Source organism: Apis cerana, linkage group LG8, assembly GCF_029169275.1.
Source record: "Apis cerana isolate GH-2021 linkage group LG8, AcerK_1.0, whole genome shotgun sequence".
Classification (NCBI taxonomy): Eukaryota; Metazoa; Arthropoda; class Insecta; order Hymenoptera; family Apidae; genus Apis; species Apis cerana.
In genome coordinates, this window is record NC_083859.1 from 9,635,922 (window position 1) to 9,663,481 (window position 27,560).

Sequence of the window (27,560 nt, forward strand, 5' to 3'; positions counted from 1 at the left end):
TAACGACGCTTCTCTCGAAAAAGAAAGAGAAGCGGACGAAAGTAGGAGACGTTTTCCAATTTTTACCAGATCGTTGGAAAATCGTGCGTGCTTTTTAATATTTAACAACACCTGTTAGTTACAAATTATTGCGTATCAACTCGCTTAAATCTCAAACATTGTTCAATATAGTTTATCACGTAGAGTGAAGATAGTTTTCACGCGCTGTTATTTCTGCTTGCAAATTTAATGGTTGCAAAACCGAGTTACGTTCCGGATGAAGCGAGAATAATTTACCTATGATAATTAATCCCGAATGCTTTCCGATTTTCCAATAATTTTTAGCTTATCAACTAAGTTTTTGTCGCACAATTTGGCAAATGAACGACACGATAGATCGGTGGAATAAAAGATCGTCGAATTGACAGGATTGTCAATTATTTGGATAATCGCGCTCGTGATTGCTCGTGATTCGTATTTCTTTCGAACGATGGATCTTCTGATATCGCGTCGGTCGAAGATAAATAAAAATTTTCCACTAAAAAATTATACCAGATCTGTATATCCTTGATTTCTTTGAGAAGAAGAGGGGGAAAAAAATTGTTTCACTCTCCTTGCTCAATTGTTACACATATATTCTTCCTCTCCAACTTTCTTTAAAACTTCGAAACTTGATTTCTTATTTTCCCCTTCCCCTTCCAAAATTTTAGTGGCTATAAAACTTGAACCAAGATTTCTTGTATTCTTGCAAGAATATAGTTACTCTTTCCTCAGATTAGACCTAGATCTCTACACCGTGACCGTATACCTTTCCAAGTAATCCGGTTCGAGAATAATTCACGAATTCCTATTCTTAGATTTATAGATATCTAGAACCTTCTCTTCTTGCAGCGAGTGAGATATGAAATCTGCTCCACATATCCTTCATTAATTTCGAACGGATAACGGATAATGATATTGATAGTTGTAAAATAAAGAGAGAGAGAGAGAGAGAAAAAGAAGGCATTAAACCGTCGATCCGTGATTGGTTTTTGGTTTTATGTCGAGTTTTACTATTGGTGGACATAAAGTATGGACATAACAGTTTGATACGGTTGTATATGGAGGGGGAGGGAGGTGGAAGGTTAGATACTTTGGAAAGTGATTTATGAGCTTGCCCAAGTTAGCATTGAAGGAACTCTTATCGGTGATAAGGACATAATATGGACACTTTCCTTAAGATCCAATAACTTACGGTATATAACTTTACTTTTAATCAATTTCACATTACATCCAGTGCATGTACCATTACTCTATACGATAAAAATAGTAGCAGTAGATCAAGTAGCGTTTGCTTGAAACTGCTTGTAACAATTTTCACGAAACTCGACTGAATTAAAATATACCGTTTTTAAAAACGTGGATGATTGGGAATTTTAATAATCGAGAGAAGAGAAATTCCGTCATTTTGAACAACTTTTGACAAATCTTTCGCGTTTTCCATAAAGAGATGGAACACGATAACATGACACGAATCACCTCCTTCCAGACGCGTGGCCAGTTCAATAAGAATCAGGCTCGTCAGTCATGTCGCCATATTGTTATCGTAAACGTCCCATCAGGAGACGTTCCTTTCTTGGAGAATGGTTTGCCTGAAATTCTTCGCGTCCCATTTGGCGTCCCATCAATTGACCGACACGGAAAATAAAATGCACGGGGCGTTTAAAGAGATTCGTATACATTTTAACATTCGTTCTCTCTCTTTTGCTTCTTCCTTTTTTTTTTTTCGTTAGAATTATAAATAGAAAATAGATTTCAAATTGGGAGTTCGTTAACTTTAATAACTTTCGTTCCAATTGTATGGTGCAAAGTTGAGATCCCTTCTTCCTCGTGAATTTGTAAAAAAAAGGCTCCTAATTAGACGATTAATCAAGCGTATCTTATATTTTTCGAACGGAGTTCCGATTCGAAGGTCTCTGCTCGAGGCAAGAAGCGACAATGGCGGGGAATCGTGGAATTATCGTAAAAGTTGGCGAGAGAGGGCCCGCATATCAAATGGTGCGTATCACGGGATACAAGCAATTCCCATCAGCCAATATTGTCATGTGGGTAATGAACGGCCGTGCCCTGAATAAACACGCGGCCAGGGAGGCGCTTCGGCTCGTGCAGAGGGCGCTCCGCAATACTGTATGGATCCGGAAGTGGTTTCGGCCGCCCAGAGGGAGCCACTGTTCGCACGGTTTGCCCGGCAAATGGAATATTCGGTCCCGCCATCTCTGGACATGGAAAAAAAATGAGAGGTTGGAATCATTTGAAAAAAAGAGAACAATTCGATCATACGTTACATCTTTTCTTTCTTCAAGATTTTACTTGACCGCAAATATTCGCGCACATTTGCGATCAATTTTATTTTCAATATCGGAAATATCGTCACGTTCACTTTTAACGTAATTAAATACGTTTCGAATAATCGTGTACTGGCATTGTTTGTCCATACTTTATTTTCGCCGAAAGTGGAACAACGTTAAATCAGGCTGTCGCAATCAGCATAAAATCCGATGAATTGCGCCAATCCGTAATGGAAAACGGAAATTTATTAAATTATTCATGGAATCGAGAACACAGTAAGTTAATAATAAAGTGATACTGCCAGTTGCCACCGTTCGAATTCATTTGTTTCCGATTAATAATCGATAAGCTATTTTGCATTTTGTAACCGCGATAAAAATCCGCTGAATTATTTATATCCACATCCCCTGTTGCGAAGATTTTATTTTCCAAGGATCGATGCAACGACCCCTCCTCTTATTCGTTCTCCAATAACAATAACAATAACAACAATAACGACAACAATAATAATTTTTATCTTCTCCGATAATTGATAAATATATCGTAAGTATCGTAAGCTCGACTCGAAACGCGTCTGTTTGTCCCGGTGTTCCCTTCTGTACAAACACGTGAATGGGATCGAAGTTACGCAACGAGAGAGAGAGAATAACTTCGTAGTAAAGTCGCGTTTGAATCGAAAAGGAAGAGATACGAGCGTGGAACTCGATAAACGGACTCATTCACCGGTTATCTCCGGGCGAATACGTATGTATCCGTGCTAGATATGTCCTTGCACAATGTCTTTCTCTGTTCTCTGTCGCGTGGCCCCGTTTAAACGCGTTAAATGAAGGCACACTGGGTGGTCCAAAAAAGGGAGGAAGAATTATCACGATGAATTCCGAGTGTTTTCTCATTTGCGAGCAACTTGTTTGAGAAAGAAGAAAAACAAATTTTTAATAAACCTTGGAAAAATTTGAAGGAAAGAAAGAAACGGTAGTCGTTAAGTTGTAAAATTTAATCGTTAAATTAAGGTAAATAAATGGTATCCCTCTTTTGGGATTATTAATAATTCAGATATGCGATGAACAGCACGTGCAACTGATTATCAATCATCGTAAAGGATGTCTACGAAACTATACAATTCCGAACAATGGATTTTCACCGCGGATCGTACGTCATCGTTGTTTCCGTTTCTCTCCGCTTCTTCCCCGCCCGAACTTATCGTAATTGATATTAACAATACAAAATGATGATTAAACGCGATCCAGTTTCGCGCGTGTGCGTTAATGGACTCTGATCGATGAATCGCTCGATCCGATTCTCTTACATTCATTCTTCTTTTCCATGTACGGCCAAGTGCCTTCCATTCAATTTTCATAATAATTTTCCTCTTCTGTTCCCGATTTTTAGTGCAACCCCAATTTTTATCTGCCTCCAATTTTTATCCGTTCCGAAATTTTTGAATTTTACGTTTCGATTCATTAAATTTGGATCAAATGAACTTCGTAAACTCTTAATATCGTCGCATTAAATTTACTCGCTCAACGATAATAAAGATATACGTTTTTGGCCACCAACACTTAAATTTGAATTTCATTGAATCTTGATTTCGTTGAATCGTCGCCGCACAACTTCAAATCACTCGATATACGCTCTCCCTTCTGTGATCTAGGTTTCGTACGCGTCACGGTTTGGCGTTTAATCTCACGTAGACGAGAGTGGTCGTTAGTCCCCGTCGCGTGTCGCGATTAATTAAGACGCGCGCGCGCGGATAATAAGAGACGGCCGTTCCTCGCTCGCGCCGATTCTTTGGGGAGGGCTCGAACCACGCCAGGGGCTTCTTTCTCGACCCCCTCCGCCGGCCTTTGTTCCGCCGCTCGCTCGGAGGCAATGCACCCGCTGAAATTCGTGGGACGCGTTGAAAAACGCCGTCGAGTGGGTTTAAACGCGCTCTTTTCACGGAGGCTGCCTCCACGGAGGACGGAGGCGGTAGGAGATCGTGGGTTTAAGGTTTTGAGGGGAACGATCGCGTGCCAATGTTCGTGGACGTTGTTAATGTGCTCGAGACAAAGTTGTAGAAATTTTGTGCCAGTTGTTACAATTAAAGTAGCTCGTTCAATGATAATTCTACCGTCAATAAATGAAAATTAAGGAGCCCGAATTTAAGGAAATGTTTTTGAGGAAATGATTAGTAAGCGTAAGCGGGTCTGTTTTAAGCAGATGTTATTCTTGTTGGAGTTTGTGATACAATAATTTCAATTGAAAATAATTTGAATTTAAAATTTTTGGGGAAATGATTAGTGTATCTGTTGTGGAAAAGTTATAGATATTGAAATTTTTGTTGGAGTTTGTGATACAATAATTTCTTGTCAATTGAAAGTCAAGGAATTTGAATTTAAGATTTTTGGGGAAATGATTGATAAATGTATGGGATTATTGTGGAAATTATTATGGATTATTATGTGGATAATAAGTTATAGATATTGAAATTTTTGTTGGAGTTTGACACATTAATTTCTTGTCAATTGAAAGTCAAGAAATTTGAATTTAAGATTTTTAAGGAAATAATTACTTTATCTGAACAGTTAGATGTTGAAATTTTTATTGGAGTTTTGTGACACATTAATTTCTTGTCAATTGAAAGTCAAGGAATTTGAATTTAAGATTTTTGGGGAAATGATTGGGATTATTGTGGAAATTATTATGGATTATTATGGAATGTGGATAATAAGTTATAGGTATTGAAATTTTGTTGGAGTTTTGTGATATAATAATTTCTTGTCAATTGATAATCAAGGAATTTGAATTTAAATTTTGAATTTAAGGTTTTTAAGGAAATGATTAGTGTATCTGTTATGGACAATTATAAGTATTGAAATTTTTGTTGAAGTTTCGTGATACAATAATTTCTTATCAATTGAAAATCAAGGAATTTAAGGTTGTTGGGATAAGTGGAATATGGATAATAAGTTATAGATATTGAAATTTTTATTGGAGTTTTGTGACACAATAATTTCTTGTCAATTGAAAATCAAGGAATTTAAGGTTGTTGGGATAAGTGGAATATGAATAATAAGTTGTAGATATTGAAATTTTTGTTGGAGTTTTATAATAATATAATATAATAATTTCTTGTCAATTGAAAATCAAGGAATTTGAATTTAAGGTTTTTAAGGAAATGATTAGTGTATCTGTTATGGACAATTATAGATATTGAAATTTTTGTTGGAGTTTGACACATTAATTTCTTGTCAATTGAAAGTCAAGGAATTTGAATTTAAGATTTTTGGGGAAATGATTGATAAATGTATGGGATTATTGTGGAAATTATTATGGATTATTATGTGGATAATAAGTTATAGATATTGAAATTTTTGTTGGAGTTTGACACATTAATTTCTTGTCAATTGAAAGTCAAGGAATTTGAATTTAAGGTTTTTAAGGAAATGATTAGTGTATCTGTTATGGACAATTATAGATATTGAAATTTTTGTTGGAGTTTGACACATTAATTTCTTGTCAATTGAAAGTCAAGAAATTTGAATTTAAGATTTTTAAGGAAATGATTACTTTATCTGTTATGGACAATTATAGATGTTGAAATTTTTATTGGAGTTTTGTGACACAATAATTTCTTGTCAATTGAAAATCAAGGAATTTAAGGTTGTTGGGATAAGTGGAATATGAATAATAAGTTGTAGATATTGAAATTTTTGTTGGAGTTAAACAGTTTGTAGTACAATAATTCTTTGTCAACTGAAAATCAAAGAGTTTGAATTCAAGATTTTTGGAAAATGATTAATAAGTATATAGATTTATTGAATGTAATAAATGTAAATAATAAATATTGAAATTTTGTTGAAATTAAACTGTTTGTTGTAATCAGTTTCCTTGCCAACTGAAAATCAAGAAATTTGAATTTAAAGTTCCAGAGAAATGATTAATAAATGTATCCGTTTTGGTCATTCTTCCCGATAAATTGTAAATATTGAAATTTTGTGTCGTTAGAATTGAACAATAATTCTTTGTCAGCTGAAAATCAAGAAACTTGAATTTAAATTTTCAAGGAAATGATTAATACAGGTACGATGAACGTACGTGTCACGGAATTGTACATATTGAAATTTTGTTAGAATCAAATAGTTTGTCTAACAATAATTCTTTGTCAACTGAAAATCAGGAAATTCGAATTTAAGGTTCTAATGATTAATAAGTATGCAGCGAGTGACGCGTGACACGTGTGAATTGTAAAATACAAGTGTTGAAATTTTGCGTGAATTGTTGTAGAATGAAATAGATGTTGGCAACGATGTTTGGAACTCGAAAACAATCTTGGTTGGATCTTTCTATATCGATTCTGACCAGGCGAGAAACGGTAAAAAACGAAGGGAAGGTAGAGTTGCCAGTGTTCCACGAATCAGTCGTCGTTCAGAGCTCCCATTAAACAACCTTCGTCCCCTTGGCGAAGATTCGACGAGGCACAAAGAGAGGATTCCCTGTAACGGGACGTGGACGACCCGAAATGGAAACGGCGGCTCTCCCTGTCTCGCGTCTGCTGTCAACGGTTTGACGGGTGAGATAAGCGCGGCCATTTCCGCCATCGATATCCCACGGCTCTCTGCTGTCCCATGGCAAGGCCCCGTATCGACGTCTTTCCTCGCGAATTTTCAACGATCCGCAAGAAAAGGAGTATCTTATCTCTTAATGGATATATCTCGAATATCGAATATCGTGAAACGTTAGATTAGATTATATGATCAATTATAAGTGGAATATCTGAGCTTCGTTTTGGAAGTGATAACATTTTTTTTATCGATCATCGCGTCCTCCGATAGAGCCTAAAATAGAATAGAAAAGCATTTTATCAGTTGTATGGAAAGTTATGAGCGTAATTTAAAGATGAACGAACGTGTATGTAATTATTGAATTAAAGCAGTTTTAATTAAAGCAATCCTGGGAGTATTTTTTGACGATATTAAAAGTAACGAGTTCTATCCGTTTCTCTTTTTCTTTCTTTTTTCGAATTTCGAACGGGTGAATGAACGGGAGATAAGCGAGTTTCGACTGGGAAATCCTTCAGTGTTTCATTGTTATCCTCCGGCGAGAAGAACATGGGGTGTGTACTTTAATCTCGATGAAAAACATCCCCTTTTTGTTCTTCTTTTTTCTTTTTTTTTCTTTTTTTTTTTTTTTTTTTGATAGACTTCTTCTTCTGTTCGCGGAGGAGTTGGATAGGAAGTTTCTGTTATTAATCGCGAGGACAGTTCAGTGAGTGCTGCGGGGTGATCTACGCGAAGGTGTTGTCTCGCGATTGAAATTGAAATTTTGTACCCGTGGATGTACGGTGGATCAGTTTTCTTATTAGTATCGCGACTAGTGGTTATTTTGCTTTGTTACATTTTTGGAAATATTGTGCTTGTGCCTTGTGTCGAAAAACTGGGTGCTAATCTTAAGAATCTTCAATGGAAAAAAAGATATTAATCCGTCTTATTATTTTTTCTTCTTTGATAATTCGTTTATCTTTCGTACAAATAATCGTACGAAGATAAAGAATTAAATAAAGTGAAAATTGTTAAAAAATCTTCGTCTGCAATATTCGACAATATCGATATAAAGGAAGAGGAAAATTCTCTTTCGTTATTTTTCGAAAAGGTAAAGGCTTTCGATTTAAGGGGATAGAGAAAAGATATAATAAAAGCTGTATTTCTCTTAAGCCAACATTACATTTTTGAAAAAAAAGAAAATAATAATAAAGGGGCTTTATATCTTCCCGTTGTTTTAAAATACATTCGCGAGAAATGGTTTTAAAATAAAATAGAGAAAGGCATGGACCACGTTTCTTGGCAACGTTTGCTGCATCCGAAAATATTGGGTGTAAAAATACATTTCGCGATATTGATATCTTTCTCTGGGTATAATCTCGTATTTATAATTTTAAATATCACCCTCGAAATAGAAATGATCCTATCGTGAATTTTTTTTCAATGGGACGAATAATTTCTTCTTCTTCTTCTTTTTTTCGTTCTTCAACAACAATCCATAACTACAAATGATTAGATCGTAAGAACGAATAACTCGTTCATCTTTTCCGAGACAAAAAGGCAAATATCACGAGACGTAACGATCTAATCGATATGATGAAACGAGTAAATAATACTAACAATAATAATAATAATAATAATAATAAAAAGAAAGCACACAAAGCCGGGAGTAATATTATAAGTAACATTTTCACGAGAGAGAAAGAAGTAATAAAACCGAAATTGCCGCGAGCAGAACGGAACAACACGGCCTCCAATTACAGTTAAGGGTTGTTTAGCTAATGAACAAACCTCGTCCGCGGGAAAGGGAGGAAGGGAAAAAGAACCGCAAAGAAATAATGCAAAAATCTTTATTGTTGATATTATTATTATAAAACATTCTCGCAGTCGTTAAATCGAATAATCGGATGTGATAAAAACAGGTATATTTTCACGAGAAAGAAAGAGATAAGAGATAACAATAATAATAATTCACTGGAGATCGATCCGAGGAGAACGAAGGAGCAACGAGGGGTCCGATTACAAGCGAGGGTCGCAATCGATCCTCGATCGTCGCGGTGCACCCTCGCAGATCGCACGATACACACCCTCCAGCGAATACGTCGTAGATAATCCTCGACGAGGAAATGTCGCGTGACCTTCCAACACTGCGTCTCAATATTTTTCCTTCTCTCTTTCTTTCGACGGCTCTTCCTTATCTCTATTATCAACGGACGCGAAAAGTGCGTCGCGACTTTTAAGGGATTGAAGGGCAGGAGGGGATGGAAGTGACCATGGATTGATGAATTTATTAATGCGCTTATACGTGCACTTACACGTGATGCAAACGTGTTCTGTGTGATTAAAGTGGGGGTGAGGTTTCAGGGATTATTGTTACGAAATAAGAGTTTGCGTGCTCGCTGGGAATAAGCGCGTTAATAGCGCGTTGCACAGTGGAGGATGAATCATCGGTGAAAATTTCAACTTTTTTATTATAGCGCGATATCGGGATAATTGTTATAAATACTTCGAATTGTTGTAAACGAGTTGAAAATTCATTTTAAATGTTGTACAACGGAGGATGAATCATATAGTGAAAATAATTTGTTAAACGAGTTGAATATTCGTTTAAAATATTGTCGAGTGCATCTCGAGTAGTAAACCTTACCATCCTTCTCAATATCAAGATCATTCTGAGTTTATTAGTCTCGTTTTAGATTTTATTTGAGGATCGTTGTTTATCAAATAGTTATTAACGAGAACGTTTCTTCGAGGAGAAAGTTAGATTAATTTTATTGCAGGTAATTTAAATAAGAAACTTATTACGTCAAAATCTGTTCCATTTCTTTTATATCGATCTTGGATCGAGTTGGGTTGATAATTCTTTGAACGAACGACTTCCAAGAAAATCTTTTATTATTATTCAATATACGACGACCTTGAAAATATTCGAAAAAATCATCGAATTCGAAGATGAAGATCTTTTCGAGCCAGGAATCAAGAAAGAGACTTGTTTCGTGTAAAAATAATCGATCGAATCAAACGTTTTTGAACGCGAAACATTTCAGAAGTCGTTGCAGATCCGGCGATGGTGGTTATGCGTCGACTGGATCGTGGACAAGTCTGATCTAGGAAGTCAAACAAGGGGGCGAAAGTTGGCCGTGAGCCCAGCTGACAGCGGCAACTGTCCCGTTGAAAGAAGGGACGGGAGGAACGAGATTGCAACAAGTCTCGTAGCTCGTGACACCGCGGTTAATTAACTCGGTATTAACGCGGCTCTGCCTCATGATCGACTTGTTCGCTGCAATTAACGCGCGAAATACCCGTGGATCAACCGCGATTTATGCCCCTCTTCCAGATTCCTAGATTCGTGCGTTTGATAGCCCGTCGCTTGCCCGTCTCTCCTTGTTTCGATCAAGATTTACGAGAGAATTTTCGAGAACGAGATTCTTTTTCTCTTTTGGATCGAAATTTCTTGATTCATCTATATATTTGTGTCGAAAATTGTCAATATATTTTTCCAAACGTTTCGATCGAATCAAGAATATTAATTCTTTCTCCGCCGTTGATTTGGAAAGTTCAACCAAGCGATTCTCAACTCGAGTTTATCTCCTAATCGCGCTCTTGTTCCTAGAATCGCGCGTTTGATTCGCCGTCGCTTGTCTTTTGTTGTCTTGGTTGGAACTAATTGAAAGATTTATGAGAGTTTGAGGGACAGTGGTTCTTCGAGCACTCTTTTTTTTTTATTTGCACCAGAGACTCTCAATCCATGCACTAATTTGCCACTAGAAATCTCAGAGTTTTCCTTATCGCTGAATTTTGTTGCTTAAAAATATGTGGCAATGATCCTTTCCCTTACCTCATCTTATAAAGATTAACACATCTCGCACACATCGACCAAAGAGCATAATCGAATTTTCTTGATGTAAAAAAAGAGAAATTTAAAATAAAGTGAAAACAAATATCAAAAACGTTCGAACATTTCCCAATCGTATCTATCGGTCCAATCCCTCGTCTCCAATTTGAGGTTATGTCGAGAGAAACGCCTCTACGTTTCACGTAACACTAATGACTGATCGCGAAGAATCGATGATATAACGGTCTGGTTTCACCGACGTGAATTTATTTATTATCGGCTGGCTGCCACTACGAAACGAAGAACAGCGAAACGCAAGTTAAGGACGAGCCGGTCAATTAATTAACCGATCCAGACAGACAGCAGATGGCGCGTACTGTCGAGTCGAGTAAGAGCGAGAACGAGACGCGGTAAAATGGCGGTTGTGGGGGAGGGGGGGATACGCGATTATAGGGCAACGAGCGTTCCTCTCTTCTTCTCGTTTAGGTATCGGGCTCTTCGCAGAGCGGGGCATGGACGATTACTTAATTTAGATTAATTTTACTTGCCTCGCGCTTCTCGCGCTGGGAAGATTCTCTCTGGTGTTTCGATTCGAAGATGCTTTTTGCCCTCGAGCGTTGCTTCGAGAATTGTCTCTTCTTCTTTTTTTTTTTCTTATTTTTTTTTCAAGAATTGGGAAGCTCTTGATAATTGTATTTGCCTTGCTTCGTCGTAGGGAACGAGGATAATGATTAACAATCAAAGAATAGGGACGAATAATTGATAATAGAAAACAACATGAATAGGGAAATGGATGGATGGTATTAAATCTAATAGAGTTATAAGATATCTGTTATATAACAGGGAAAATAAATATTTAGAAATCGATCAAACAGGGGAAATTTCTTACTCTTTGTTTCGTCTTTTTTAAATGAAAAAAAGGATTGATTGAATCGTTGAAGAAGAAACGTGGCTGGCCTCTGGTCAACGATGCTAGCTAGAGACTTCCTATGGTATTTTCAATTTCCCTCGATCTTATTTTGAAATTGAGCTTACTATATATTATAAAAGATCTCGTGGAAATGGTCCAAGCGTGTTATTAATGTCCTTTCAGAGCTTACTGCGATCGATCATGGAAGCTTTATAACAGCGCAATTGCGAGAGGAGTATGCGAAACATTCTAACCAATTTTTGCGACGGAAATTACGTTTTGTAATATCTGCGCCCTATGTATGTCCTTCTTCAAATCCTTATTTCTTTTACAGTTTAATTGAACAAACATTGAAATTTATACGTTATAATTTGTATTGAGTTAATATTGTTGCATTGAAAAAATAAAATTCTATGAACCGAAAGAATAATTCTAAGACCTTTTTTCAAAAAAGTGTCCGCGAATATTTATCCATGAGAAATATATTTGTAATTCTAGAGCGATAATTTCTTGACAATATTACGAGTATTAATGACACATCGATACGATACTTTTTACAACGGTTAATCTACACAGCTATTCGTGTTTTCGTCACGAGTCATTAAGATTCAATCGTAAATTCTATAATTGAATTGTTGATTAACTCGTAAATGTGAGCGAGAAAAACGTGAAGTGAAAGATATATATTTCAAAGTGGTAGCTCTTCTCATTAACGTTCATTAGACGATACACGGATGCGTGATAAGAAAAAAACCTTCGAATCAACGATAAGAAATTACATTACTCGTATATCTTCACTTCGAATATTTGTGCATTATATTTTTCACGTTCGTCATTCGATATTTATTTTATCAACTTCGCTGTTAATTTTTTTTTTTTTTTAAGAATTTTAATATCGCGGTGTTAAATCGTTTCATTGTTAAAATTTATCATCGATGATTATTCGTCGAAATATTCCGTTGACACGAGGCAGAGAAAAATCGTTTTATTTGAATACCGTGTTGTGCAATAGAGATAGAGAAGAACGAGATTGTCGATGCGCTTTTAAGTTCCGCCATGAGAACCGTCGAAACGGAAACAATTACTTAAGCAAGCGATTAAATGACACACCTCTCGATTCCTCGACTCTCTCGACAAACTCGATCAAACAACCGTGAACCTGAATTTCATGTCTGATTCAAGAACGCGCTACGCACGATTGCTCGATCGATAACTTCATTCAAAGAGATTTCGTAACGGAAATCATCGTAGAGGGCGTTCCAACTTATATTAATTAAATTACCGATATAATTTGTAATAACGATTTTCTTCCTTAAAAAGAATTTGCAACAAAGTTTTTAACCATTTTCGAAAGCACAAAACGTAATAATAACCGAAAAAAAGAAAGAAATCTTGTGAAAGCATTTAACAAAAGAATCAAAGTTAAAGTAAAAAAATTCCGAAATATTCTCGATGACCACTTCTTTTCGCGAATCGTCACTGTAAACTCTATCCTGAATTATGAAACTGAAAAATCCTTTGAAAAACTCATTTCGATCCAAAACGTTTATTGAGTCTTTTCACTGGGAGAGCCGAAACGAAGGGGGTTGATGTTGCTGGTTAAAGCTCATAAGTCTTCGTCTGTGCGACTTTGCTGGAAAGGCTTTCTGGTCAAACGCGCTATAAATCTTAATTCGCGCGTTGAAAGCGGCGTTTAACGTTTCCACGAGTTGAGATATGGCCTCCCCTCCGGAAAAAAACCGTCCGGAAAACCGTGGACGAAGAAGCTGCGACCCCGTTTTGTTTATTTACGCTGGATTTATCTTCGACTTCCGCCTTGACTCTGATCTGATAAGTAGTGACGATTTGCGCATGATATCGAATCGATGTATATATATATATAAAACAAGTATTGGATGTGATGTTAAAGTTTTTTCTGTAAATGATGAAAGATTTGATCGATTTGGAAATTCGATTGCAATTGGATAAAAATACATTTAAATTTTTTGGGAGAACATAGGGATACCCGTTCAATCGATTGGCCAAGTTCATTAATGTGGAAAAGGAGCACATTTCTCACTTTAAATTAAAGTCTTTTCTAGAATACCTCTAGTTTTCCTTAATTTTGCTTCCTGTCACGTTCCACCTACCCTTTTGTCTTAAGTCTTTTTTGACTTGACTTGACATAATTTTATTTCTTTCCACTTTCAAGAAATAAAATTGTGCGTAAATCAAAATTTGTGAAGGAAAGAATAAAAAAGAAAAAAGAGATATTCGTTTAATAATTTATGATCAACAATCCTGAACGATATTTATTTTAATAAAAATAATCTTATTCGTGCGAATGAAAATAAATATGAATTAAAATAAATAATATATGTAAATATCATTTAATAAAATGTCTTCACTGCATATGATAATAATTTTGTTGAATGTTGTTTTGACATGATCAATTTTCTGTTTACATTCCTATTTTGAATATTTTATTTATATCGATCGCATTGAAAATTTATTTTTTGAAATATGTATGTATGTATGTATAATAATAATAATAATAATAATAATAATAATAATAATAATAATAATAATAATATTCGGTATAATCAAGTGTTATGAATCTATGCAAATTCGTTTAAATTTGGTAATGCACACGTTGAATGTAATAATTATAAAATATACATTCAATTAAGCGAATTAAATTACAAAATTTCATATTGCAAAATAATTATTCATATACCTATTTATCAAATATTTACTTTTCGGGTATTCATTTTTAAATTTTTTTTGCCCAAAAATTCGAAAATTGCAAGTGATTTAAAATAAATTTAGATACATTCAATTCCTTCTTTCTTAAAAATTCGAGAAAAATAAAAGATATAGCTCGTTACAAAAGAGAGATAGATTAACAACATAGATGTACGTAAATAAATCCAACAATCGAATTCGTTAAAACAATTTTTCTTCGAATTAAAATCAAGACGATTTCTGTTTCTGTAGAAATGTTTGAACTGCATCTTATTCCTTTCGAAATAGAAACGTCTTATGGAAATGAATCCATTTGCAGAGTTTTAGCAGCGTGAGATCTCAATGAACCGTCTGATCGTGAATGAGTAAGGCTTTGTGGTGGTCGCGCGACATAATGGTAGTGTCGGATCGGTAACGTGTATTTTGGAACACGTCCAGCATGAAATGATAATTCATCGGTATATGCATTATTCGCGTCCTCATTGGGCGTAAAAAGGCGAGTTTGCTCGATTCTTTCGTCTCATAAATGAATTATCCGCCGCATTTCGTGATATCGATGAAAAAAAACGAGCAATCGACCGGTTGCTCCCGTAATAATGTTACCAATTTATCGGTAATTAAAGGCTGGCACGAGGCACGCTGGGATTCCAGGTTAATTAAACTTTTCTCCATCGTTGGTGTTGATCGTTAAATTAACGTAACGCTATTACGACGTCGCGCACACGTTTGTGAAACGTGAATACTATTTCAGAATTGTTTGTTCTGTAACAGAGAATTTCAGGGATCAAAAATTTGGGGAGAAACCTTGAGGCAATAAGAAGGAAGAGCTATTTTTATCAGTTATTGAATTATTATATGTAACGTATTATTTAAAATATTGGTTACGTATAAATATTTGCAGATGTTTGGATTGGTTATTAATTTGCAAATAATGTTCGATGAATTTAATTTATATCTCATGAAAATTTTATTATTAGTATGATAGATATTATTCGATTAAAATTTGAATTTAAAAATTTTAATATCAACCGTCTGAAAATATTGAAAACTTGATGTTTTTTAAATTTGTGATTAAATTGTAATTTATATTTGCAATCAATTACGCGTTAATGCAATTTAATCGAGAAATTATTAATATTATGTAATAATCTCTACCAATACTTTACATTTTTACGTAATCCATAAAAATTGAAATATTAAAATCTCAATTTTAACTTCAAAAATTAAATCGTTTATTAAATCGATATTTTACATTAATTTATTTTTAATTAAATATTTATCATTTTATGATTATTTATTCTTCGCGTAATATTTCACGAATTAATATAATCTAATAGAAATTTTAGTTACATATTTGTGTATATTATTTTTAAAATCTTCGATATCTATTATATATACATATATCTCAACCTGTCCCTTTTTTACAAATCACCTCGTATACTTCTCCTAATTTAGAACGTTTCCAAGACAATCACGCGCAAGAGGACATCGAGAAACCTGTTCGATGGTGTGCGCGCAAATACGATCCCCCTTGGCACGAGTTTACATGTAAAAGGTGGCTCGTCCTTTGTGCACGCGGTGGACAGGCAGGATCCTATGGGTATGTTCCCATGCAGGCACGTTTGGCAGGACTGTAACCGTCGATCGACGCGCCCTCTTCACGAAACTTCTTTGTCTCGTTCTTCCCTATCCCGCGAATCGAACGAAACATCGTAAAGTTTATATTCCCAGTTACATAAATTTATTGTTATTAAACAAAAGATTGTTTTACGTAATTCGAATGTTTATATATGGGTTATCGTTAGCAGAGAATACTATTTTGCGTTCGATCTTACGTAATATTGGTGTCGTACGGGTTTTATATAACCCACGTCGCACAATTCTAACGAATGAGTATTTTCGAGTATATTAATCGGTTGATAGATCGCGTGTTCAACGTCCCGCGACAGGAAGAGCCTGTTCGAGGATTCCAAGAAACGTCAGGGACAGTGGTTCCAGTCTTTTATTTTATATCGTTCGATGCAGTTTTCTTACGCGGTGCCCCGTAACGCATCGCTTCTTTTTTCGTTTCGCGGCTTAAGCCTCGTTTACACTGTTACCATCTGTTGGCAAGGGTTGGGACTTATAAATGATTTGATTTCATCTCTTGCAAGGTAATATAATATTATACGTAAATCACACAATATTGTTTATGACTAGATTCTGCAGTTATATATATATATATATGTAAATTATAATATATTAATTTTCTATAAATATATTGCACGAGTGCGAGTTGATAGTTCATATTTTTTTAGAAGATTGATTATTAGTCAGACGTAAAAATAAATCGAAATTGTCATTTTTATTCATAAGGAAAAAGATATTTTAAATTAATTTAAAAAAATTGTTCTATTTGGATTTTTAAAATTTATTCTACGCGCGTATATTTGTAAATAAATTATTCTATAAATTTTTATCCGTGTGCTCATACTCTATTTGTTTCTAAGTTATTTATAATCGAAGGTCAAAGATTTGATTTCTCGCAATGTTTTTGCGAGGTATTCAGCGAACTCGATCGACATTCCGCGTAGTGCGGGTTGCTTTCAAATATGCATGTAGAAAAAATTGGCCTCGCAAAAAATATTCGAAACGTGTGTATTCAATTTATAAATAACACTCGATTTGCGCGATTTTTTCGCAAATTCTCTAAAAATAAAACTATCGGATTTTTTTATATAACGATCATTTAATTTTCTAATCAATGAATTTTTTCAAATATTTTTCATTGAAATTTAAATAGAAATTATTTTTTTTTTATAAATTTTAATAACTCGAATATTATAAAAATTAGAAATATTATCCATTCAAAAACTCAAGTTGTAAAAAAATTTTGTATATGGAAAATATACAAAGTATTTCGCATTGTTATAACATTATAATAATTCACAATGTTCACAATTGAACGACGTATATAGGTTATATCAATGAATAAGAAACAATAACATTTTCATCATACATAATATAATATAATTCTCAATATAATTTTCATCAATTTCCAAATATATAAAATTAAGAAACGAAAAGAAAATTTGAAACTTTGAACATGAATTCCTTTCGAAAATATTTTTTTCCCGCGCCAATTTGTTCGTCGTTAGTCAGTAACCTCCACAATTCCGTGAGAAACAGTTCCGACACGATGAGAAAAGAACGGGCGTGGAATATCACGGCTCAGCCCAATTGGAGTGGATATTTCAAAGAGCAAGAACGGAGAATTGCCGTGTGAACAGGCCTTTACGCACGCGAATCGCCGCCAGCGGAGACGCACGAGGGCCTTCTTTTCCTTTAAACCTGTACTTCCTCTCTTATGCACAGGCTACCCCAACACAAAGCGGCGTTTTCTACGCGGCTCCGAGCCACGCTGTGCAAGGTCTCCCGTTCGTTTCCCTCCCGCTAGTCCCCCCGATCCTCCCACCGCGCCCCTTGTCCTTTTTCATAGGCGTCATCCCATCCTTGTCGCTCGCACCGCTCTTTCTCAGGGCCCTCGTCGTGCCCTCTCGGTTCCTCACCTTGCCCAGCCACGTATTCTTTTCGCCTATGCGAGCGTGTGCACGTGCATACATCGGGTGTCTTCGAACGGAAACGGATTCACTTCTCTACACGAGTTTGTACATCGTATTTGCGTATGGATTAGTCGGATCGTTGGCTTCGCTATATAAACAGTTATTCAAATAGTGAAATTTCCAGGAATTATTTTGGTTTTCTTTTGTTTGGTTTATTAGTCGTGTTTCCAGATTTGATAAAAAATTATTGTCGTCCTTCATCTGATGGTGTATGTAGTTACAAAATATATAGACACGTATTCTATTGCTATGCTAGGAACGTGTCGAAGGATTGCGAATTAAATGGTCGTTTATAAATAATTCATTGTTATAAAACTAATAAATAATTCGTTGTCATAAAAAATTGCATTGAATTCGTCATGGAAGTAACAAAAGATACATTAAACTGTAATTTCAATACACGGTAATATGTATACATACAATATGTATGCATATCGATTTTTACGAGTATGCCGCACTGTCGCAAAATGATCGTGAAATTGGAGTATGGTAACCACAGCAGAAATCCATAGCCAAAGTCACAGGTTGGGGCGTCACGTCGCCTCTTGGTAACCGGGCGCCGGCTCCCACTAATCAGACAACAATAATCGAATAATACCTTGCGTATATAACACTCAATTCCCCGTATGCGAAACTACATTACCGGTCTTCGAGTTCTCTTCTCCGAATCAAAAGACACCACCCTGTATACGTGCGTCGGTGTATGCGAAGAGTGCACGGAGAGGTTTGAATCATGTGCCGATACACCAATACACACCGGTACGTTGGTGAGAGACGGAGAAAGGGTGCCAGAGTGAGAAAGAACGAGAAGAAGAAGAACGGAGTTGAGTCGAATCGGAGTCGGCTGTTGCCGGCTGCGAGTTTCCCCTCCCTCGATCCTCTACCGCCCCTACCCGGCTTCTCCCCTCCAACCTAGTCGCTTCAATCACCCCACGTCCCTCCGGCGAGTCGACATATTCTCCCCCCTGACCTCTCTATACCCTCGTGCAGCCAAGAGTCGAGTGGTCGGCATCGTCCTCCCTTCGGTTCCCTCGTCTACCTTCTCCTTCCCCCTCTAGATTCGTCGTCTCGCTCTACCCCCCTCTTCCCACGGCTCTTCTCGTGGCGTGCCATGACTCGTGGCGAAGTTTTAGCGTCGCCTACCTCTACTCGTGGCGTGCCTACAACTCTTAGCCGGATCTATTACGCGCAGTTTTCGTGTTCGCGCGACGTTTCATCCTCGCAACTAGTTTTCCGCGTTATCGCAGCTTTTTTTTTTGTTTCCTACCTCTTACTATTTCTTCTTGTCTGTCGCTTGTCATTTGTTTTTCGTGTGGTACGCGATTCGCGCGGCGTGTGCGCTCGTGCCCGGCTTGCTAGTTTCCAGTGTGTAACACGAGCTCAGTGTGAAACGGCTGACGTCGCTCGTCACGGCATTTTTTTTTAAGCGTCACGCGGGTGAACCGGAAGAAAGAGGCTCGATCTCGCCGGAAGTTGTCGAAGCTGCCGGCCAACGTGATCCGCAGACCGATTCGCGACGCGCCATCTCCTAACCTCTAAAAGCGTTTTTGCAAACCGCTCTCTGTGACAACCGAACCAAGCAGCGGCTGCGTCCTCCTGCTCTCATCCGTGTGACGTTGTCTTCGATTCGATATTCACGCGGCGTTCGCGCGTTCGTTCACTTCACTTGCCGCGTAGTGCGTGCGCGGAAATCATCGATCTCTGTTTTTCCAAGTGACACGCCATCACCGATTGCCGGTATAATATTCGCGGGCGTCGCAACGGATCGTGAAACAAAAGAGATAAGGAAATATATTCTAACCTGTGCCTCTCGTTTGTGTGCTTTGTGCCAAGGATATTCACGTGTGTGTACGATAATTACAACATCGCCGATCTTTCTCAGGGAGCACTACGTTTTTTTCTTTGGATACGATCTTTCTTCGCCTGTGGACCACGTCCTACCGTTCCCACGGTTAGTATACAATGTTTGTTATCAAAGCCGGTTGTCGTAGACGCATGCTGCGCCCCTACGCGACGAATAAAGGTGCTTTCGGCCGATCGGAGTCGAGGCGACGTTTCCTCGTGCGCGCGTGCTCCAAAGTCAATGTGTACATACCCCACCGGTCGGTCGCGAGATTCAAGGGCGCATGTCCAAAGACTGTTCACCCGATGCTCCGTTCAAACTTGAAATGCTTCTCCTTTTATTGTAACTTATTGTTACTTGGTCGTATTCGATAAACCTTCGTATCTTTTCTCTCTCGTATTTCAAGAAAATTTATTTCACGTCCATATCGTGATATTCGTATTAATCGTTACGATGTCTAGGTCACGATAACTGGTGTCGAACTGCGAAATCAAAATATTTGTGCGAGTCTCTGTTTACGTTGCGCGCCGAGATTCATGGTAGACACGCGCATTCCATTACGCGCCAAAACCTTTTCGACGTTTCATGGCATCGCCTGTATGGAAACGAGTTTTGTGAATTCGTTTGTTCTTCCTGTATTTTTCCATCGATTTCATTTCTTTTTATATGTATTTCTTTTATATATAGATTTTTTTTATAGAATTTATGGATGAATTTTATACAAAAGTAGACATCTTTTTCCACATGTTTGAACTTTATTATTATCGCGACGTTGCCATCTATACAAAGGATTTCTATTGTTGCGTTTGTTTGCGTAAGAATGGCGCTTAGAAAGCGGATATTTTGTGGAAGCGTAACTTCTGATGTAATTTAAAGTTGAATGTAAAATTGTTGACGAAGATTTAATATCATTAATATTTTTATATAATATTTGATTTTTTTTTTATCGAAGATTGATCGAAATAAAAATTGATATATTATTCAAGAATGTAAATATACTATATCGTTATTATCTATACAATTAGAATTACTAATGTTGTTGTTATCTTAAGTACACATATTTTTTGCGTCACTAAGACAAATTAGTATTTTCGATAAATTTTTGTTATGAAATAGCTATGATATATAAAATATATAAAATAGCATTGCAATTTTTTTATTTTATCGAAACAAAATATTTCCAAATATTTACACATTAATTTATTTATTCGAAATTTTTCTCTTTGTTATTATATTATATCATACATATTATTATATATATTATATTATATATTATATAGAATTCAAATATTTATATTACATACATATTTATTTTATTACGGTTATTCGAACAATTATGTCAGTAGTATTATACACTCTTTTGACTGCTGCATTAGATATCCAATTAACAAATCATATTTATATATTATTTCAACAGCTACAGCAACAGTCCAAGGAATCAAATTTCACACACGTTTACAATCTTAACAACTAAACGGGACTAAAGATTCTTTAGACAATTCCAGTCCAAACTTTCGCACAATTTCCTTTCTCTGTCCGTTCATTCAGAAATTTCATCGGTCCATTAGCCCATTCGATCGGTCGCGATATCGACGTTAATTAGAGCGAATTATCTCGGGAATTGCCGGAACGATCGTCTCTGTTTTGACCCATTAAATCGTTGTTAGGCCGCGATATCCGCGATATCTCGTAGTGGGCGGAATAATGGTACTCGTCGACTATAAAGGGCAGTATAGTCTGTGGTCATAGTACATAACAAATATCAGGGTGAGAAATAATATCTTTTTTCGATAAAATTCCCAAAATTTTTGCAATTTTTAAAGTAACCGGCAGATCTTTGCTAGACCACACCTCGAGATAATATTTAATTCATAATTTAAATTACAAAAATTGACAATTGGAAAATCATGAATTTTCATAAAAATTAGCATAAAAACGACGTTTATGATAACGATAGAAAATTCTCTATTTTGAATTTTGCATTTTCGACATAAGATATTCGAGTTTGGCGCGTGGGAAAATATTAGAATAACGATTTTCGGGAAAATCAAAATGGACGAAATTATGAATCTTGGCCAGCTTTTCCCAGAAGAAGCACCACTGTGCGACGATCTCTTCTCGTGTGGAGCCAATAGCCTCGCACGTGGTGCCCCGCCAATATGTTCGGTTGAAAAAGTATCGATCTGAGACTCGGCCGAGATATTTTCACGGCGGCAGCAGCCTGCTTGGCTGACCTGGAGGAGAGAGATTCGAGGACTTAGGGTTGTTTGGAACTAGGGAACTGGAAGTTGCTTCTTGGAGCGGAGGGGTGTTCGGTACGTGGGACTTTTACGGGATTATGTTTGCCGTGTTGGAAGCTCTCCTTTTGTGTACATTATATAGGGGGTATTTTTTTTTCTTTTTATGATTTTTTTTTTCTATCGTGAGATTGTAAAGAAAGATGATGGAAGGTTTAAGATCTATTAATGGAATTGTTGTTGAAATTACACGGTAGATCTATATTTTCTTTTCGTAATTTTTTTGAAAAAAGTTTTTTAGATATATTTATGATGTTCAGAGGTGAATAATGGCAATGATTATTAAACTTAGAACGTAAATATGTATATGTATATGTGTCTATATTTCTCTAGAAATTTACGATCTTTTGGATTTTCATAATCAAACACAGTGTTTGGAATTAGAATTTTTCCGCAAAAATTATTTAAACATGCTCGAATGTCGAAATGTTGAAATATTTGTATTTAGATTATTATCTCGGTCGGTTTTTTATTCGATGAAAAAAATGATATATCGGTCTATTATAAAAATAATAATAACGTGACTTTTTTTAACGCACGATTTTTCACCTAATATCTTAGTTAAAAAATTATTTATTTTAATCAATATATCGTGTTACTGAAGAGAAGAAGAAACAGATTTATTCGTAAGGGTACATCACAAGTTTTATTATTAGATACCTTAAACATATAGAGGCCGATGTATGCATGTTTTTGCGGTAAATTTATAGAAAAGAATAACAAAGAAATTGGTCATAAGAATTCTATTTTGGATATAAAGTCTTACGTCATTATTATTTTGCTTTTGTATAGAAGTTTTTTTTTTATTAATTCAGTAGAAGAAAGCAGTAAAAGTTGTAGCACGAACAAAATTTAACGACGTAAAACGTATATATTTACATTGTATTTCTATTAGTGGTCTTGTCCATATGCAAATATATACATTCACGAAACGTACGATGTTTCTAGAGATTACCATTCTAAAATATCTTTTATCCTCTAAATTTATTTTAATTTATTTACACGTATTGAACCTGTAAGTATTTGACCGAATCATTTGAGACACATACATATTTATTTTACGTCGAAAGTCTTATTTAATTTCAGCGTTCACACGAAAGCGTGACCAACATTCTCAGCAAAATAAAATCTCCAATTTCTAGCAGCGGAGTGAACATATTCGTTTCACGAAAGCGATAGTTTAAAGAGATAGTTTTATGAGAATTGATATTTATAATCGCGTTTATTTTTTGCATATCAGAAATATCCAATCATATTCAATATATTTTATTGAAAATTAATAAAAGCAAGTCGATAATTTTTGGCACGTATGTTTGTATAATGTTTCACTCTTAATAATAATTATTCAATTGTTTAAGGAGAAGATGAAAAATTATACAGAGAAAAAAAAATCGCAACAATTTTTCTATCTTTCTTATTCGAATCCATATAATTTTCAACATCAAATTTTGAACATCTCCTTTAGTTTTACCGTATTCCTGGCGAAGTTGATAAAAAAATCAGTAGTTGATGGTTGCTTCAAAAAGGAAATAAAATTCGACTGGAATCAGCTTCGTCAAGCGAAATTTAGGGTAATGTTATAAATAATTAAAATTGTTCCAGGTAACAAAGTCGAGGCAAACTTGAGTATAAATTGTATTAATACGTGTTGGAACTTGGCAAGTTTTGCGCCTCGATGAAACTCGAAACTCGACTCGAAGAAGATCGATCGACATATTCTCGTTGCAATGCTGTTCTTTTATTTAATTCAGTGAATATTATTGAAATATTTTTTAATTGGATATTTAATTTAAAGCTTGAATGTTAATTCAATGTAGAAAAAAAAAATTGATTAAACATGAATTCAAATTTTTTTTTTATACATTTTTTGATATTTAATCGGAAATTTGGTTAAAAATGTAATTCGACTGAATTTAACAGTTGTGGTCACGACCATTCCATTAGCACGTGTAACATGGTGGATATTTCAGTTATTTCACGGGCGTTTGAAATGAATTTCTAATTTTGATACAGTTTTGGAATTGTATGAAATTGGACGTAAAATATGTACGAGCTCGACAAAATTTCATGTGTTAATTGCATAGTGGTGAGTGCGAAAATATCGTTATATTTCGCAAGCGCGTTTATACTTGAATTAACAAATTATTTTTTTATAAACGTATTGATTATATTTCATTCAATTTTTTCCCCTCAAACGATTCAACGATGTTCCAATATTTTTAAAGCAGACGTCTATTCCAGAATAATTCCCAAATAAATTTTTCCAATTTTCTCAAAGCAAATTTTCTTCTCCAAATAAATATTTCCAAAACTTTCGTTCAAATTAATTTTCCCGATTCTCGAGACTCGTCCAATTTCTTAACAATCCCCAAATAAAAATCGACACGAGGAGGGGAAAAAATCCCAAGCTCCTGCCGATCATTTTCCTATGTAAATTACCTTCCCAAATAAATTTTCTCGAAATTTCCTCAAGAATCTTCGACCTTCCCTTTTCTCAAACTCCCAATTCCCAAAATTTCCAGAACCAAATTTCCCCGCCTCCTTCTGTTCCCTTCTGCAAAATAACCCACGTATTATTTCGTAGATTCCCGCTCGTTTCTAAGAAATAACAAACGCAGGATCGCTTCCATCAGCTTACCCACAACACCTGTCCGACCTGTGCACACTCTCATTAAGCCCCCCCTCTCTCTCTCTCGTCCTCCTCCTCCGGATCGTGAGAATCGGCCGAGCCTCCCCTATGAATCATTGCGCTCGTGGCAAAGGGAATAACGTCGCGATCGGCACGTATCGTCTCTTTATTTTGTTAACCCTGGCTTCGAGCATAAACTGTTCGTCGAGCTATATTTAGAACGAAGCTTCACGGGGTTACGATTTTGCTCGACGACATTGCTTTCCTTTATGGATTTTTCCCGCCGCCGTTTCTCAAACTCGCTGCGCGTTTGGAGAGAGTTGTTGGCCGACGTTCGGAAGGAAGGAAGGAAGTCTCGGTTGGTCGGTAGCCGGGGAGCAAGGGTAATTTTAGACTTGTTTATTTCTTTTACGCAATTGGAATTTGGATTTGCGGAAAGTTTTCTTTGATGGTAATAATAAAGTTTGCTCGTATTTCTCTTTTTTTTTAACTCGATCGAAAATTCGTTGATCCCGTTATTTCCTTTTTTTCTTTTACATTTTTTTCTTCTTCCAAACAGCGTTCAGAGAAATTTTCGAAAAGGTGAAATTTAAAGAAATCTGAATTAAACACGGATAATCTTGATTCCTTTTCTCTCCTTCTTTCATTAAATTTATATATCGTAAATCGTAAATTTGACGAATCTAAATTATAGTCTTGATTTTCCTTTTTCTTCTTTTATCAGACTCGATTCAATACCGATAAACATTCCATTGTTCCTGACTTTCATTCGTGCAGTTAAAGTCGCTTTTGCGAGTTTTCGTCTTGTCAGAAAATTAAAGCGGCGTCTGTTGTGCCGAGGCTGAAATTTCCTCCGCCACGAGGAGGATACGAGGGACCCGCTAAGAACGATGCTATTGTCAATAGAAACCGGCTTTAAACCGGCAATCAGAGCGTACCTTCCTGCGAGCTAAACATGCTCGTTCGTACGTTGCGTTGTAGAGGAAAGAGCCAAAGAAACTCTTTGTACGTAACACAGACCTCTTCGGGGATAAGAAACGACGTCTTCCCCGGGTTATACACCCGGCTCTCGTCTACTTGCATATGGCCGTCTCAGAATTAATAGTAATAACACGTGCAAAACATTTCGAGAAAGGAATTAGGCAACGAAAATTTTATTGCGATCGAAACACGTCGAGGGGAAAATTATAAATTCCGATTTTCCAAAACATTTTCATATTCTTTTCAATTCTTTTATTATGGTGAAATCACGCCTTATGGTGGATTGGCCGGGTTTGCAAAAATTAATATATTCGTGGATACGTAATTTTAAAGATCCGAGTAAAGATATACGAATTTATTTTTAATTATTATAATTTAAAGTGATTAATAAAGAAGTTAAACAGAGTTGGATGAGATAAAATCACTTCGCATCTTTTTTTTCCATTTTATGGAAATTTAAATTGTTCGTAGAAACGATAAATAACGTTCACACTCTCGTTTAATATTAATATTTTTCCAATGTGTCGCGGATATATCAACACCCTGTATAATAATCAAGAAAAGACGAAGAAAGATAAGCGAGCAACATTTACAAATTTTTACGATCCCAAACTTTCTGAAAAATATGTAATTCCATGTGGATAAATTTTCATTCAAGTCCGGTTCGTTATAACGTTTTTCCAAATTATCGAAGGGATAAAGTTTTTTAGAAGGGAGATATTAATGGTAGGTTCGTTTAAATTTCTTGGGAACTTTTCTTTAAATATTTCCCGCAATTAGTCGGGAAGACAAGTTTCCCTTTGCCGTGTTTCTCGCACAGTCCACGTGAATTTTCGCTTCCGATACTGTTTATAGTTAATTAAACGAGGAAAACACAAACATCGAGTAAATACACGCGGCGCGGGAGAAAAATTAAACGGCGCTGCTTGTGCAATTGAGAGTAATTGAGAAGCCTTTTTAGAAGCGGTGTTGATCATTTCACGGATTAAAACCGTGCACTGGGAATTTTGATAATTATTTTCAAGAAGTAGAACGAACAGGCGAGAACGATGGGGAAGGGGAAAAAAGAAAGAGGAGACATTCTATGAATCTTAAAATTTGGCGAGTCCAGTATCTAGTTCAAGAAAAAAAAGAAAAATAAAATAAAATTTTTAGCAATTGAACGAAAGAAAAATTATTTAAATTAAAGTGTCGGAAATATCGTAAAGGTACTCGGCGTTTTATATATTTTCGTTAAAATATTCGAAACATCTTTCTGGATCTCTTTGTCTCTGTTGGCGCCTCGTCAAGCCGCGATGCCGCTGAAATTTGACGTTGGCTATACGAATAATGATGATGACGAGTACGAATCTCGTATCACGCGTGCACTCTGGTGAAATGGAAAGTTATTTTCTCGGATGACGCAAGGGCCACCTGTTTCGATGCCGCTCGACGCTTTTTAGCCTTTGGAAGGGTTCTTTTTGCCACTGGCTGGCCACCGTGCCGCGACACATCTGGAACCGGTTTTTAGCCAGGAATTTTTTTAGCACCAGGAACGCAGACGTGCCTCGAAACTCCTCGAACCTTCTCGTCTCGGCCGGTACTGATTTTTACCGCGCATTTTTATCGATTTCTTTCTTCCCACCTCGCGAGAGGAAATTTAATTTAAGCTAGGGAGATAAGGAACAATTTTCTCCCCCTTTTGTCCGCTTATGAGAGTGAATTGTTTTTTATTTTTTCGAAAAGATTTCGACTCGATTTCGATTCAGATAAATTAAAATTAGGTCAAACAAATATTTCTTTCCTTCTAAAATACAAGAGTCGAACTTTAAAATTTTCGACAGCTCTAATCGATATATATATATATGCTCAAACAATCGAACGTTTTCAAACAATCCTCGATCCCTGCTCGCGAGCCACGAGAACTTCACAC

At 36.0% G+C, this 27,560-nt stretch overlaps 1 protein-coding gene and 1 long non-coding RNA gene across 20 annotated transcripts in view; one reads left to right on the forward strand and one right to left on the reverse strand.

The window, feature by feature from the left end:
- The window catches only part of LOC108002604 (polypyrimidine tract-binding protein 2), a 429,375-nt gene that overhangs the window by 90,151 nt on the left and 311,664 nt on the right, over nucleotides 1-27,560 (forward strand). For 3 of the 19 annotated variants that reach the window (XM_062078845.1, XM_062078846.1, XM_062078848.1), the window contains exon 1: nucleotides 19,021-19,849. The exons of 10 other annotated variants lie outside the window; for them this stretch is intronic. The gene's annotated coding sequence lies outside the window, so the exon portion shown is untranslated. Of the gene's footprint in view, nucleotides 1-19,017; nucleotides 19,850-27,560 lie in introns of those variants that run through there. 6 more of the 19 variants (XM_062078837.1, XM_062078841.1, XM_062078842.1 and 3 more) reach the window with 4 other exon arrangements.
- Nucleotides 17,283-18,737, reverse strand: LOC133666615 (uncharacterized). The gene is made up of 2 exons (XR_009830996.1): nucleotides 18,542-18,737; nucleotides 17,283-18,467 (listed from the first exon to the last, which is right to left on the reverse strand). It is a non-coding gene; the product is annotated as an uncharacterized LOC133666615 (long non-coding RNA).